The 11,018-nt window shown below is 39.4% G+C and overlaps 1 protein-coding gene across 9 annotated transcripts in view; it reads right to left on the bottom strand.

The window, feature by feature from the left end:
• Positions 1 to 11,018, bottom strand: part of Dst (dystonin) — a 316,182-nt gene that overhangs the window by 298,911 nt on the left and 6,253 nt on the right. Inside the window, exon 1 of one of the 9 annotated variants that reach the window (XM_033756556.1) lies at positions 10,980 to 11,006. The exons of the other annotated variants lie outside the window; for them this stretch is intronic. The gene's annotated coding sequence lies outside the window, so the exon portion shown is untranslated. Of the gene's footprint in view, positions 1 to 10,979; positions 11,007 to 11,018 lie in introns of those variants that run through there. 9 annotated transcript variants of the gene reach the window in all.

Genomic DNA, 11,018 nt, shown 5'->3' with positions numbered 1-11,018 from the left:
GGTACCGGGGATTGAACTCGGGTCTTTGCGCTTGCAAGGCAGGCCACTGAACCGCTGAGCTAAATCCCCGGCCCTATAAAGGAATTTTCAAAAGGAGTCAATTACGATTTCTCAAAAAATTAAAAACCACAAATATGTTGGTTATTTCCAAAACAAAACATAAGATGGATACCATAAACAGTAAATGACAGAAAACGATGCCAATGATAACCAAACATTGGATCAGTTAAAGTTACAGATCCAGAACTCTGCAAAAAATATACAAAACACTAACATTCTTACAGCTAGATTCTAAGAATCTAAGAGTATACTGCATGTGGTAACACATAAACACTCAATAAGTAAAATATAAACAAATAATTAAAGGAAGTATTAACAGAATGACCAGGACCCTTGGAACCTCATTTTAATGTATAAGCCATGCCAAGACTAACCAGGTAGCTTAGTAGAACCTGGAATGTAAACTAGAACTCTTTAATATTAGTCACTGCTTTCCTTCAGGAATTCAGAGTGATTAGAATTTTTATACTAGATACATAACTCAATAATCATTCAATCATTAATCATACATTACTATATAAACAGTTATATAATCCCAATGACTGCTTCCTTATCTTAAAAAGTTATGTTTCTGAGGCCTGTAATTAGACAGAAAGGAACTAACATAATATTCACCAAAAACTATCAGGATACCAAACTGCTGAGACATTTCATGAGCCTTTATCACTGGCATATAACAGAAGCTATGAAGCAGTCACTGAAAATGTTTGAAACTTTGTAGCACTGGAAAGGGGAACAAATAGGATACAGAACTTTATGCACAATGGTTCAAGGTTTAAAATGCTATACATAAAGAAGAAAAGAGTAACAGAAAAACCAAAGGAAGCAGGTAAGAAAATTAATTTGTGTAACCATATTAAGAGCAGCTCATTCCATCTTTTGCTGAGTCTTGACTGAAAACCATGTCTCACCATAAACCCTTGGGTCGGGTAATATATGTACAGCAAAGTTCTCGAAATTGAAACATAAAATCTTTAACTCAACACTGGTTAGCTGTAAGTAAAATCTGTCTGTTTTTACTAAAATATGAATTAAAGCATAACAATATTTTTCCTACAATGCAAGCAGTGAAGCAGAAGGTCAAATCACTCAAAGGAAGTGTTAAGGACCTCTGCCCACACCATCAACTTGCACACAGACAACCAAGAACCTGCCTCCCCACTTAATCCTGCCTCCCTACCAACTCCTGCCCAGACTCTGGCCACGTGGGCTGGGATCACCAGGCCCCTGGGGTTCATGCCCACTTCCTGGGTAGCACTCACTCATCCGGGAGATGGGCCTGGCCTGGCCAAACTGCTCCCTGACAGGCTCCCGCTGCAGGCTCTGATTCCTTCACACACTTTTTAAACACAGTAAAAGCATTTAGAATTAAGCCACATGTTCCAATTTGCTGAATATCTACTTCCTCCTGCCCCCAAGTCCTTAACCAGTTTTTCTAGAGGAACATCAGGTACAAAACAGGATGGGGCTGAAGGAGACGTCTATTGTAGGTAATGTTCACTCGATTTCTGACTAGAAGCAGGAGAAAGGTTAGGAAAATGCTGCTTGGGTGCTTTTAAAGGAATGTAATTATAAAAGTATCTCATTCCACTTATTTTGTCACTTCAATAATACTAAAGCATAAATTTCAATTTCTATGTAAGTTTTCCAAATGGAAAGGGATAGGTATCAAGTCCTGGTTTTTCCACAAAATGAAGTATATTTGCAGCTTGCTTTCTGTAACTTAGAATACTTCAAATCTGCTTTAGACCTTCCAAAAATATTCCCCCCAAATCATAAAGATTACAAATTGGTTATAGCTTCTGAGTTGCTTGAAAGACATTTAAATCACACTGCAAAAAGCCTTCATATAGCAAGCATGAGGTCCTGAGTTCAATCCCTGGTACAAAAAAAAAAAAAAAGAGCTATTGCTTAAGGAGCTATACAACTCAAGCCACATGCAAAACCAATCTCTGAACTTCAACCACTGTTTTTATTGAAGTATCTGTAATATTTTCTAGTTTCTGTTATAAGAAATTATCACAAAGATCACAAAATTACCAAATACCCCTTTAATTATTCTTTTTTTTCCTAGCAAAAGCAGTCACTGTGGTCCCAGGATTCATAAATATTTAGCAGCTATAACTCTTCTAAAATATGCTATGAGAAAAATCTGGTAATCTTGCTCTAATTCAATTCATATTTTAAAATCAACATGACCATCAATGTAAAAACATTTCCCTTTTTTTAAACTGAGTTCTTATATATTGTATACATACAACATTATAGCAGGCTATCATGAAATTATTACATGAAAAACTTTCTAAAAAATTTAAACTACTTTCCATTCAACTCCACTTCTGATTACATTTTAAAGGAAGTCATTCAATGTCCTGAGTTTAACTCTCACATATTTTACAGGACATGGAACAACAAGTTTAGTCAAGCTAACTAATTTTACACTCAAGTGTCACACGGCATCGCTGCTGCCAGCTACATGGGCGCCAACCCGCTGCGATAGTGTCCGCAGACACACAAAGCAAACAGTCAGCTGAGCCCTGGGCCACCACACACACCGTGCACTCTGGGAAGCAGAAACACACAAGAGGGACTTAAGTAGCAGGTCCTCACTTATTACAAAATAGCTATAAAAATACAATGGCGCAAAAATATCAAAAGAAGGTAATGATTAAGGCAATCAACAGTATCCCCAAATGTATACAAGGATCTCTTAAAACTGAAGAAGACAAAAACAAGAAATCTGAACATGCACCTCACCAGAGGTTATCTAAGCAAATGGCAGAAAAGCATATGAAAAAATGCTTACATCCTACGTATTAGGTAACAGCAAACTCAAACAATAAAATGCCACCGCCAACTACACGAGCGGCTCAAATGTGAACCAAGAACATCACAGCTGTGGCCTGGATTGACTCCTGAGGTGGAGTCTGTGGTGGGTCGGGGGCCCTGTCCTCACGAACACATCAGTACTCTTAAGACAGGAGGCTGGCTCTCTCCAGAGGTTGGGTCCAGTGAGACCGGACTAGTCACCAGGACAGCAAACCACCACAAAGCAAACCTGGTCCTCCGTCTCTCTTGAACACATGCTCCTTCTGCACTGCCTCCCCTTGCCCCTTTCTCTTTATCATGATGTGACTCAGCATTGGTCCCTCACCAGAAACTGACCAGATGTGGGTGCTCAATGCTGCCTCGTGTAGAACCATGAGCCACAGCAAACTCAGCCTCAGGGATTTTGTTACAGCGATGCAAAACAGATAAAGAAAAACAGATGCTGACAAGCATGTGCAGCAAGACTCTCAGTCGTGCTGGTGGATATGGAAAACCAGCCAACCACCTTAGAAGAAAACACAGCCACTTCTTACAAAGCAAAATACACAATATAATCCAGAAATTGCAGCCCTTTACCCAAAGATTGAAATTTAAGTCTACACAAAAACCTGCAGGGCTGGGGATTTAACTCCGTGGTGCCACCACCTACCTCCAAAGCACAAGGACTCGAGTTCCAACTCCCGGTACCAAAAACAAAAAACAACAAAAAAAAAAACTGCTAACAAGTGTTTATAAGAGCTTTTAAAACAAATGATCAAAAACGAAAGCAACCAAGATACTCTTCAACAGGTGAATGCACGAACAAACTGGTATATGAGACAATGGGCTGCGATTCAGTGATAAAAGGAGATGGCTGTTCCGCCCTGAAAAGACACACAGGACCGAGACCGCACACGGCTAAATGAAAGAAGCCACTGTGTCAAGGCTGTGTACACCAAATGACTCCATCAACGTAATACTGTGGAAAAGGTGGGACTACAGAAACAGCTAAACGTCAGGGGTTGCTGAGGGCTCAGTGAGAACAGGATTTGGGGGACAGTAAAATTATTCCGTGTTGTACTGTGACAATCAAGACATGGCATGAATCTTCACAACCCACAGAACTGTACAAGAGTGGACTCGAAGTAAACTACGCACCTTTTCAATACTGGCTCTTCAACTGCAACTAATGTACCAATACAAAGCCTCAACCGAAGAAACCAGAGGTGTGCAAAGAGGGAGACAGAAAATGGGAACTCATACTTTGTCTGGTTTCTCCTTAACCCTCAATCTGTTCTAAAAAATGGTGTCTTTTGTTTTGTTTTGTTTTGGTACCAGTGATCGAACTCAGGACCTTGCCCTTTCGAGGCAGGCGGTGGAAACACTGAGCTAAATCCCAGGCCCTGTTTTGTTTTTTTTAATGAGGTGGGGGGAAAAAAGTCTACTGGGCTAAGAGGAGCCAGAGGACCTAAATTCTTAGTTCTCCTTCATTCACTGATGTCCTACATAATCTCTACTGTTCACAGGATTTCATTTTATAAACCTCACTGGGTAACAAAGGTGGGATACACCAAGCTACCAAGCAGCATCAAGAATACACCTGTGTGGCCAGCATAGAAAACCACAGCACAGACTACAGGGGCATGTTTTTAATCCCCCTGTGACAATAGGATCTTTGTATAATGTCTTTAATATCAAGATTCACTGAGAAATAGCTTCACCCACAAGAGAAAAATATGACTTTGTCAATTCCATTTGACAATTCTTCCCAGGAAACATTTCAAGCATATATCAAAGCAGCCACGTTCCTTGGTGACATTTACCAAAACTTAATTATTTTCAAATTTTCCTCAACGTAAATATATGCCAAACATGCTCATATTAAAATTTTATTTCTCTTTCACTGATATCTAATGATCAGAATCTATAATCCAACTAAGATAAAATAAGGTCCAAAATCTATTTAACACTTGAACTAAACGAAATCTGTTTGAATTCTTAAGCTATTTTTCATGTTTCCATTTAACACACCTCAGAAAGTTCCAGTTGTAGTCAAAATCAAGTTCCTAATTTTAAAAAAAAATCTCTTAAAAAGTAATTCTGCAACATTTTCCGATCTATATAATGACACTCAAAATAAAATACATAGTTTACACTCAAATATACACTTGAGGTCCAAATACCAATGCTACCAATATGATTTCAGGAAAACTCTCTAAGCCTCAATTTCCTTACTGGTAAACTGGCAGTAAGTTGTACGTACAGAGAGTTACAAGAATTAGAAAGTCAGACATTTCTCATTCAGAAACCACTACCACTTCACAGGGCCTCTGCTCACCCCCCCACACTGCTGCCAGCTACCACACGGGTGGCATGGTGAGTACCACCAAGGGCTCCCTCCCTCTCTCCCTGAGAATAAAGCCCAAATTTGGGCCTGGGCATGGCTTTCAAGACCCGTTCCACTCTGACTCAACATAACCTTCCACAATCACCCATTTCCACAGCCTCTATCCAGCGACATTCCTCACACACCTACTGTGCCTCTCCTCAGACACTGAGAAGGATCTCTCGTGCCTTTGCCAATGAGGGGAAACAATCAGGCTAAGCTCTTCTCTTGGAGTTTTCCTTCTTGATGCTTTGACCTTCTCACAAAACAAACTCTAAACACAATATTCTCCTCCCCCAGCACCCATTTAGGCATATTTATTTGCTTCCTCTATGGGAAACATGAAACAAGGGTATAAAACAATAGCAAAAAAAAAAATCGCATTTTTAAAAAATCGCATCAAAAGCTGATCATGGTGGGACACACATATAATCCCAGCACTTTGGAAGGCTGAGGCAGGAGGACTGTAAATTCAAGCCCAGCCTGGGCAACTCAGTGACTCAGCGAGGCCCTGACTGAAAATAAAAAATAAAAAGGGGCTTGGGATGTAACTCAGTACAAACACCATGGCTTCAATCCCTAGTACCACTAAAAAGAAAACAAACAAAAATTGCATTAAAAGTTAGGCCATCGAGGAAAGGAGGGCTTATTTGATCACTTATAGAAACAATAAGAGGGAAAACGTAATCACAAAATTACTAAGACCTGAGATGTGGACACAGAGGTCCTTCCTGTTTTTCCTTCAAACACCATTTTAATGAGAAAAGCCCATGCACGTAAACCAAAGCATCTAGGTTTCTTTTTAATTAGTATGAAATAATAAACATTCTACTCTACAAATCACCTTCTTACCCTCATTCTGTTCGTTTGGTTTAGAGAAATGATTTGGTATACCTTCTACAGTTTCATATTTGGCTGTAGAACTAAAACAAATGCCTGGACAGCCTATCAGGGGTGGTGAACCCATGCACACAGGCCCAGCGGGCCATTTGATACCACGGAAAGCTCTGAAAGGTTCACGGTCCCTGGCCTAGATGTTCCATCTTTGTGGAACCTGTCTAGCTCAGATGTTTTCAGTCTCCAATGTCATGATGACATTCCAGTTAAATGCTCCAGCTCCCGAAACACCCACAACTGTGTGCACACAAGACTCACAAGCAGAAACCCAAAAGCACCTGACTACAAAGTAACAGTGAGACAATAAATTGTTCTCAGCATTTCTCACATTTATTACCTAAAATTGTCCAGCCAAAAATAAGCATCTCCAAACTGCCCAAAATTAAGGGGGGAAAAACCCTAAATTTTTAAGCATAAAATTATTAAAAAAGTACCTGACTAAATAAATGTTGCGATAACTAAGTTGGAACAAAAAAGACTGGATGAGCATCAGCATGATATTTAAAGTTCAAAGTTATGCCACTAACTGTATCTACTAATTGCCCACATTCGTGAACTGGTACGTGCTCCTTTGGGTATGAGGCAATAACTAAGTTCTTTGGTCAACTTTAATCCTCACTTTTTGGTGGGAATTACTCAAATCCATGTCATAATGTCATAAAATACTCAACTATGTCATTCTGGAAAGCCTCAGAAACTTCAGGGGAGTCAAGCGGATTGTGTTATGGCTGCTAGCATATGTCCAAACTCCATGTTTCCAATTTCGGCACAGACACTTTATCCTCTGGTGCCAGACACTGCTGGTTACAAAGTCAGCAGCCAATGCTTCCTTATTCTGTACAAACATAACTGGTTTTGTTCAAGGCACAATTGGGTTGAGGGGGTAAAATGATCAAAATATGTTATGTCCGTGTACAAACCTGATAAAATGAAAACCATTAATCTGTATAACAAAATAAACAGTGAAAGAAAAAAGTCTGCATTTCCCGTCTAGCGAATAGGGGTGGCCCCTGGGACGGTTCTCCTGTGGAACTCGACACAAGGGCAGAAGAGCGGCCATCTTGTGATCATAAACAACCATGTAATCCACTGTAAGTGGCCAAGCAGAAATAAAGGGGGATAGGTCCCTCCTGGCAAAGGGAAGTATTCCATAGGCCGCCCTGCCTGCCATGAATCTCTCAATAAATGAAAAAAAGAAAACATGTATTTGGATAAACACTACCTGTTTTCTGTTAGAAATAAGCAAACTAGAGCCCAGACTAATACTGTTATAATGAGATGCAATACTGCATTCTCATGATGCACCAGAGTGCACTTATTACATAACTAACTAGTAAGCCATGAATAGAGCATACGCACACAAAATTTGAAATCAGACTTTTGCAGAATCCTGAAAATCACTACGAAAGATCCTCACAGGTTGCTATCTACAAGCAGAAACATCTCCTGAAATCTTTACATCCACCACACAGATTTACAAGAATAAAAACATTATTTAGCAGTCACCTATCTACATAAACCATAAAACTGAACTAAAAATGAAAGCTACCACAGTCTTAGTTCCTTCTGTCACCATGCACATAAGCAATAACTAAAATACTTGTGAAAAACAGAGAAACTTTGCTGGCTGCCTACACAATGAGGTGGTTTTTTATTTTATAGATAAGTAACCAAATTGTCTGTTCAGCTTTCACACAGAATGATAAGAATATTTTCACTACAGTTTTCCAAGGACAATAAATTGCCAGGTCAATGGAAAAATAACCACTTTGCTGGATCAAAATAATTTAAATTTTTTTTAAAGTCTAAAATGCATAGAAAAACTCTGAGTTCATATTGTCTCATTTTCCCACTTAACATCACATAAAAAAAAAGAATGTTAGGAAAACAAAATCTTTTATGACAAACAGCAGTGACAGCTAATTAATCATTTATAATGACAATATACAAGTTAGCTTTCTTATACTTGAGAAAAAAGACAGAGACACTCCGTATATTTTAGGCTACGCTAATGTTTTGTACACAGTAAACACAGTGGATAATTTACTATAGGTACAAAGCCACTCCCATGGACAGTTTCCCAGAATAAATAATAATAATTATGTTTTATTAAAAAGTACCGGGCTGGGGATTTAGCTCAGTGGTTTGGTAGCCTGCCTTGCAAGCACAAAGACCAGAGTTCAATCCCCGGTACCAAAAAAAAAAAGTAAGTACCTTTATAACCCTGGCTTTGGTATCAGCTAATGATACTTTCTTTTAAATGAGATGGCCCTGAATATTTTGACTATGACTATATTTTATAAGCAACAGGACTAGAGTATAAATCAGAACACTACACTCCTCTTTGTAGCAAAGAACTCCTTCTGTGTGCTTCCAATTCACCCAACAATTGCCTGTTACCCCTCAGAAGTGAAAGACCAAAGCAAGACACAAGAATAGACCACACCATAAATAATCAGGACTCATTCGCCACTATCCTTGTATTTCTACAGAGGGCCTGGTTTGAAGTCCTTCCAAGGCTGTTTGAGGACTAGGCCTAACTCCCAACTTCTATATCTAAAATTCGTAACTCCTAACACAATAAGTAGTACAATTCTACTTTTTGATGACAAGCAGACTTTGAATTTGCTCCAGCTGACTCTACCATTTACACTGCTCAACAGCTGGGGCATATGATAACTTGGCAACCTGATAATATGCTGGATGAAGGCAAATGCATTGTAACCAAGGAACTTCGTAAGAAATAGAAATCAAAATAACCTCTCAAAGTTCAAATGGGAACATAAAATGTTAGGAACACTGCATGATTTCAGAAAATGAGCAACTATCCTGTGAAAGTTTAGTGAACAGATACTGTGTATTCAAAGCCTACCATGCTTTTCTGATTAGCTCAGCCCCCATAACAAGTCACCAGGATAATAAGCACTATAGTGAAGTCACTGTATTGTACACTGATGGGAAATCAGAACTGGCTTCCAAACACATTGGGAAACAATGAGTTTTCCAGGTCTCCAGCTTTCCATGGAATATAATGACCAACATGCTTACTTCTCTTTCCAAGACTAAGTGAAATATGGAACATGTATAAAACCAAAGACAAATTGATGATGTAAGCATTTTAAACCATAAGGAAAATGAGGGACACGTTCCTGAGTTTTTCAGTGAAATCTTGGGGGAAATGTGTGAAGAAGCATATGGTTGAATGCAATATAGATTGTACGGTTAAGATTAAAATGAAGTGAGAGGTACAACAGCTTTCCTATCCTTAGTTTTATTTATGAAAGCAAATGAGGTTAAGCATCCAAATAATGTCTGCTTCCTCGAGGCAGGTCAAATCAGCACTTCAAGTCTGTTTTCAGCCACCTGAAATCATACCATCACTAATGTAAAACTAGACGCCACAAAAACTCACATAGCCCTAATTTTTTTCAAGCGTATAAAACATTTACATCGTAGGCCTTTCAGACTTTTTTCTTTCTGACCTTATAGAGGATAATAAGTATCTTCAATAAGGTTTAAGGTTTACTAGTCTACAATGCAGTATTTCCTATGTTTAAGACCCTAGAGAAAAGTGATTAAAAATTTTATTTTAAAATGGAAAGACAAATGTAAACCCGAGTACATTACCCATCTCACATACACACACACACTCACTCTCAATGGCTTTATGGGAAAATATCACTGCACTAGCTCTATGGCAGTATTAAGCACAACAGTCTTGGCACAAAGGGATTCCAGTTGAGCTCTTCACAAAATTCAACACAGACTTCAAAACCTTCAGTTATAAAATATCATCTAGAAAGAGATAAACATAACTGTGGGTAGATTTTGAGCTTTGGGGGGATCTGGTATTTTGTTATTCAGTTTGGGAGTTCCTATTTCTACTTTTTGCTTACAGAAAACTACATGCATTTTAACCATATAATTTCACTCAACCTACAAATATTGAGTTACTAAGACCAAAGCAAATGTTCAAGATGCAAACCCACTCAAGTCCAACCTACGGAACAGACTGTTACTTGCTGCTATACATACATCTGTGAGCCACCGATGGGTGTGGAATGCTGTTGGAGGCAAATAGGATGATCTATACACACTTAAAAACATTTCAAGAGACAAGAAGATTTACCATGAGAAAGTGGGATTCCTGCTACGTCTAACACATCCACCTGCAAAGTAAACTTAATGCTAAAACATCAACGTGTATCAGCTTGGCAGAGAATTCCTGAATATAAATGGCAGGCAGAAAACTTCAAAACATACTCCACAATTAAATTTACAAAAACTCACTAACCAAAGCCTTTCACCCATATCACGCTACAAAATAATTTTTGCCATACACCAAATCCGGCATACAGTCACTGACCGTAAGCTTTTTTCAAACAAGTAGAATGAAGGGAAATGATTGTGCTGCTTTCAGGGGTGAACGGGTTTACGTATTTAAGAATAAAGAATCTTTTAATACTCTATGCCAAGCAGAAGCAGCAAGCCTTTAGTAATCCCACAGAGAATTAATCGATATCGATATTCATCCTCCCAGAAAGAATTATTATGTGAAATGCGTAAGCGCTTTTACCAAGGGAGAGAAGGCACAATGTGCCTCTTGGAAGCCAACCTCTCTCCTCCCCACTGTGCCGCCTACTCAAGGGCGTTTCCAGACCAGCGCTGCCCACGCCTGCGCTGGGGCTGCCGAGTCCCACCCAAAACACCGGGCGGTCGTCGTCCCAAGTCCGGTCCAGACACCTGTTTCCCGTGCCCGAGCCGGTGGCTCTGTGCAAGGCCAGGAACGCTGCTCCCGGGCGACGCCAAGCCCGAGCGCGGTACCCACCTTTGTACCTCTCCAGGACGTCCTCGTAGGCCTGCAGGT

Source organism: Fukomys damarensis, unplaced genomic scaffold (assembly GCF_012274545.1).
Source record: "Fukomys damarensis isolate Sample0158 unplaced genomic scaffold, DMR_v1.0_HiC HiC_scaffold_27, whole genome shotgun sequence".
Classification (NCBI taxonomy): domain Eukaryota; kingdom Metazoa; phylum Chordata; class Mammalia; order Rodentia; family Bathyergidae; genus Fukomys; species Fukomys damarensis.
The sequence above is the reverse complement of the archived record's forward strand: the minus strand, read 5'-3'. Positions and strand labels throughout refer to the sequence as shown.